The sequence below is a fragment of the Talpa europaea genome (genome assembly GCF_964194135.1).
Source record: "Talpa europaea genome assembly, chromosome: 3".
Taxonomy (NCBI): Eukaryota; Metazoa; Chordata; class Mammalia; order Eulipotyphla; family Talpidae; genus Talpa; species Talpa europaea.
Window position 1 is genome coordinate 151,174,060 of NC_140069.1, and position 6,000 is coordinate 151,180,059.

The window sequence follows — 6,000 nt, forward strand, 5'->3', positions numbered from 1 at the left end:
CCAGCACCAGAGGGAGCCGCGTCAGGGTCAGCGGGCAGGCGGGAGAGGGCGAGGCCGGACGGGAGGCGGGGGCAGCACAGCCCAGGCCCCTGCTGCTCCGAGGCTGCTGGACGCCTGAAGACTCAAATTGTGCCTGGGAAGCCACCTCCAGACGCAGGGGATGGCGGCAAGCGGGGAGCCCCGGCCTACGCGGCCACCTAGGGACCACGGGCCTGAGGGTGGAGGGAGCATCGCCCTGAGGACGGAGGGAGCACGGGCCCGAGGGCGGAGGGAGGGACAAAGACGCCAGCAAATGGAATTGCTGTTTGAGTCTGCTCCACCCCCGCATTTCAGCCTCAGATTTTGGGGTCCTTTGCTCCTAGGGTTTTATTCTCGTGGACGTGGCAGAGGGCCAGAGAGCCGAAAGGGAGCAGGCCCGGGCCGCCGGCCACCTCCACAGCCCCCCGGTCAGCCCTCCCTCCAGGACTTGCAGGCCCCGCAATCTGGGGCACCTGCAGGCCGGGGAAGGTCAGTTCTAGGCACGGACTTTGTTGTTTTTTCTTCTGCTGCATCATCTTCGCTGAAAAACTGGAAACGACAAACCATCACCTAGAAAGCATCCGGGCTTTGACCGCACCCGGCAGGCTGGAGCGCAGCTGGCCGTGGCCATCGCCGCTGCCACGGGCAGCCCCGGCCACTCCTCACGCCAGCCCCTCGGCGGGTGTGCACTGAGCCTTGGGCAACCGACCCCGCCGGAGCCCGCCCCACCCCGGCCCGGCCCGCAGACACCACCTGCGCTGTGGCCGCCGCGGACCCGCCTTTCTGTCCTTCGGATGCCCACACAGAGGCCGCCTGACGTCCCGCGCCAGACCCAGCCTGCTCGGTGGCCTCCCGGTGGCTCATGGCGCGGACCCTCCAGGCCAGGAGCTGCCCCAGACTCCCTGCCAGCCGCAGCCGCTCCCCAGAGCGGAGAAGCAGCCAAAACGAGGGCTCCGGCTGTGCAGAGGGGGCGGGCACCAGGGGTCCCGCGGCCCTGCGTGTCCAGACCCCCAGGCCGGCTCAGCCTTGCCCGGACGCCTCTGTCCCACCGTCGGCCTCGGCAAGGATGCTTCTCCTCCATGGTCCGGGCACCGGCTCCTGCTCCCCCGCCCCCTCTGCCTGCTCCCCAGGGCCACCGCGGCTCAGTCGGCCTTGGGCGCCCACTCATAGCCATGCAAGCTGGCCCCACCGTGGGCCCTGCACAGCCAAGCTCTTCACTGCCCGCTGACCAGCTGCTCGGCCACCCTCACGGCAAGCGCCGCACCTGCCGGCCTCCCTGGGCCCTCCCTGGCACATCCCAGCCGGAGCCCAGGGCCACACGTGCGGGGCAGCTGGCTGGGTGCAAGGTAGACGTCTGGGCCGAGGACCACAGAGAAGTCCGGCCCTTGGCCTCCGTCACAGTGGAGCAGCCCCCGCAGGAGGGGCCCGGGCAGCGGCTGGACGCTGGACTCCCCCGGGCCATGGCGGGCGCCTTGCAATCCTCACACCCTCCGCTTGACCTTCTGAGTGACCTTCGCCTGCCCGGCTCCCGTGTGGCCCGGCTCCCGTGTGGTGACGCGCCTGCTCCTTCCCAAGCTTCCCTGGGCCCGACGCTGGCCCTCACGCCTGCCGGCCCGGCCCCCACATGTGCGAGCGTGTGAGAAACCATCTCTGGGGACCCCGGACGCCTTCCTGAGCCCCTGCGTCTCCACCTGCCTGCGGGTATGGCGCTCCTGGCAGGGAGCTGGGAGCAAAGCTGAGCTCCCTACGACCGGCCAGCTGTGGGGTGGGCTGGGGGCGCCTTCTGCAGACCCTCCTGACCTCGGGGGCGTTGCTGGCCTCCGCCCAGGGTTCCCCAGGCGTCAGAGCGCCCATCTGGCTTCCAGGTCCTCCTGCTCCCTGAGCGTAGCTCCCTCCGGCCGGTGAGGGGCTCCCCAGCAGCAGGAGCCTCTCTGGCTCAGACTGGGGGGTGCCTGGCATCACCCCCTGCACTGCAGGCCCACGCGGAGCTGCCCCAGGATCACCCGGCCCGCCCTTCCTGCCCTCGGGTCGCCCCGGCCCCCTCCCCTGGGCTCCTCTGGCCCTGCGGGGGCTGGGCTGTGGGAAGGAAGCGCCCTTGGGAGTGTCCAGAGCAGCCAGAGGAGGCAGGGGAGGAGGCGGGGCCTGCTCTGCCGCCCTGGGCCGCCTGGCGGCTGGTCCTCAGCACAAGCCCCAGGGGCGAGGGGCCTCCCTCCACTCCCTGCACCCCCACCCTGCAAGGCCCCCTGAGAGCGCCTGGGCTGGAGCTTCTCCTGCTGCCCGAGGAGGCTGCCCAGAGTCAGACCCACGGCCCGAGGGCCCGCCCCCTCCCCTGCTGTTGGGCGCCTGGCATAGCCCCGCCCAGGCTGCCCTGACCACCGCTGCTGGGCGCCCCCTCATCCTGGGTCCTGGACTTCCACATTCGCCCAGTGTCTCCCGTCAACCACGGGCCGGGTGCTGATGCCTCTGCCCATGGCCTCTGGCCCTGTCTTCCTCTGCAAGACCAAACCAGACTCGGCAGAGCAGCCCCCGCCCACAAAGAGGAGTCCGGCCAGGGGCCGGTGCGTGGGGCCCGCAGGCGGTCCTGTCTGTCCCAGGCACCGGGGCGCACACCCAGGCCCCACCGACTCACAGCGCCTGGGCCTCCCTCCCGGGGGACAGCAGCGCTGGCCTGCAGGCCTGCACGGCCCGGGGGCATCTGGGTGCCGACAGGAGGGTGGCTGGAGGGTGGGCCCGGCCTCTGAGCCCCCACGCGGGAGAGGAGCCGCTGGCTCTGAGCAAGGGGCCGGGCGGCAGCGGCTCCGAGGGACATGGGTCTCAGCCCCTGACACTCTCCTGGGCTGGGAGGGGACACAGCGGACGGCCTGAGGAGATGGCCCTTCGGGACAGAGGCGGGTCCCCCCACCAGGCCCCTCCAGTCCTTCCTCAAGAAACGCCAGGTCGAGCCCCTCAGGCAAGTGGGGGCCGGGCAGAGCGGCCAGGCGGGCACCGCCCCTCTTTCCCAGGCTCTCCCCGAGCACGTTACTCTTCATCAAGTCTGGCCCGGGGGGTGCTGTGCCAGGCCAGCGCTTCCAGGGCCACCCCTCGGCACCAGCCCTGGCCCGGAGCCCCCAAGCCGCGAGGGGCGCCCTGTGGGGTGCGGGACAGGGTCTGGAGTGCTGGAGCGACGCTCTGGAGCCCGAGACAAGGAAACACCCGCAGAGCTGCTCCCGCCATGCACGGGGAGAGGCCGGACGCTGAGGCCCGCAGGGGCCTCGCCCGGGGCTGACCCGGCTCCCGCATTGCCCACAGCGGGGCTCGGGCACCTCGGGCGGGGCGGGGCGGGGCTCTCCACGCCGGCGAGACCACCGCGGGGCCTGGGGGCCCCGGACTGTCTGCCTGTGCACCTGGCAGCTCTTCTGCCAGGTCCAGCCGGACTCGGGTGCGGACGGCGACGCTCTCGGCGGCACGGCAGGCGCGGGAGAGGGCGAGTGCTGGGCTGGCACGAGAGGGGCTCTGACCCATGCGCTGCACAGATGCTGCACCCGACACGGGGTGTGGGCCGGGAGGGCGAGGCGCACGCGGGAGGCCACTGCCACCCTGCTTGCGGGACGTGGGACCCAGAGGCCCAGGGGACAGCACCTGCGGCCGGCCTGTGCACAGCCCCCAGCTGGAGGGGAGGTGGGGGCCTCGCGGGGGGCGCAGCAGGGACAGTGGGGGGCGGCAGGGGTGGGGGGGTCAGCAGGGGGCGGCGGGGGGCGGCAGGGGGGGTGGGGGGCGGCCGGGCGGCCGGCGTCGCTCTCCTCTGGGCCCAGGGCCGCCGGGGCAGAGGAGACACACGGGGTCCGGGTCCGCAGGGTCACTACCCATGGGACGGCCCGCCGCAGAGGGCGAGGCTGGCGGCTCCAAGGAGCTGGAGCTCCAGGGCAGGTGGTGGGGACCCCAAGAGGGGTGGGAACCCCAGGAGGGGCGGCTCCTGGCACCTTCGCGCAACTGGCCCAGTTCCTGTGGGCAGGAGCAGGACATCGGCCTGGAAACACGCATGCTGCCCGCCCCTGCCTGCACAAGCACGCACAACACACGCATGTGCAACCCATGCACAGCGCACACTCACACACTCACCAACACGCACACACGGCCTGTCTTGCCACTGGGAAGCAGGAGCAAAAGGAAAAGCAACTGGCTTTTTGGAGCGCGGAGCGCAGCCCGACCCACCGGCTTCGTTGCCATGTTTTCAGGGAAAAGTAACTTCACTGAAGCCACCGGGGCGTCTGGGGCAGCACGCTCTTGAGATGCCCTTGAGGAATATCCCGCCACATCTACGACGCCCGATTCCCCGGCGCCGGGGCTGGAGGCCGCGGGGCTGTGCGAGGCACCGGCTGCCCCGCCAGGAAGAGCCGCAGCCCCCAGGTGGGGGTTGGGGAGGCGGCAGCGCGGTCCAGGCCTGGTCCACCAGCTCTGTCCTCAAGTCACTCGTTGCTCAGACGGAGGTTTGAGGAAAGTCCAGGAGTTACTCGGGGCCCCCTGGACCTGGCACCAGAAGCCCGAGTGCGCTCTGGGGGGCGGGTGGGGTCTTGGGGCAGCCTGGGGGGGCTCGGCAGCACTGGACTGTGGCCCCGGGGGTCTGCCGAGCGGCGGACATGGGGACTCTTCTTGTGCACTCTGAAGGGGACGCCACAGACCCAGGCTCCCGAGCCCCAGAGGTGAGCTATAGAGAGGCCTGTCCACTCCGCCTTCACTGAGCATCGGCCAGGAGCCGCGTCCAAGGACGGCGACATAAATAGACGGGCCAGGCGACAGGGCCCGTGCGGGGCTACCGTGGGAGGGCTGCGTCTTTCGGGAATCTCTCCAGACCCATTTTCAAACTTGCGGGGCTTCCACCGGAGCCGCAGAAAGCCCAGCGAGAATCGGGACACACTCAGGAGCCACGCGGGCGCCAGTCACGGACGCCACCCTCATCCCGCGCGGCTGCCCGCAGGCCGGAGCTGCCAGCCGCGCGCCCCGCTGGGCCCCTGCTGAGCCCGTGCTCACCCCTTGGCGGGTGGGGCAGACCCACCGCCACCCCGTCCCTATGGCACGTCACAGTGACTCCAAAACGAAACGGACCAGAACATCGTCACAACCATCTCCTCTCCAAGTTTTCCCCGTTACAGGAAAAGTTTTGACTTTTCCCCCTTTTTATTAATCTGGATTGAAGAAAAGCACACATTTCATTTATTGTCTGGATTACGGATTCTTATTAAACAAACCAGAGCTCATTATAAAATCAATATCAACCTAACCGCCGTGCCCCCAGGAGGGACAGCAAAAAGGTCACTCCAAGAAATTCAAACAATTTTCCTGCTGGAAGGGCATGATTTTAATTACAGATACTATTAATTAGAGCTGTCACTGGGAAGTTTTCTCTCCTGTTAATTATCACAAACTCCGCTCCAAGTGCGCATTTTAAACCCGCGTTTGCTCAGAATGAGTCATTTCTGCATGCACGTCCAACCTTTCCATTCAATCAATATTTTATATTTGAATTTCAAAGTGTATCAAAGGGAGCCGCGCTTTCTAAAAACCCAGCCCCGCGCCTCTCCCTCGGCACAGGCTCGGAGCAGAGCGGGTGTGATAATTTATTTATGTCCTGGCCCAGGCGTGGCCCAGAAGGCCCAGCACCTTCCACTGATGGTCTCGCTCAATGGAATTTCTAGATAAACTCTTACCAGCGTGTGTGACATGTTTTCCAAGCCTCTTCTTCAAACGTGATTTTTCTTTGGCTTTGAAGCAAAGCCCGGCGCCGTGACTGAAATGCCACCCGCACCCGTCTGAAGCTGCCGTTTCTTTATCAGGGAAAGATCGCACTGCCCAGGCTGCCACGCTGCCAGGGCCAGGGCCTCCACCCCCACCCGCCTTCTGAGACAGGAAGGGGGAGCTGTCTGCTCTCCCCTGGAATCAAACAGGTCCTCACCTTCACCCCACCCTTACGTAGAGGGGGCCAGGGCGCCCCGCAGCAGAGAGCCC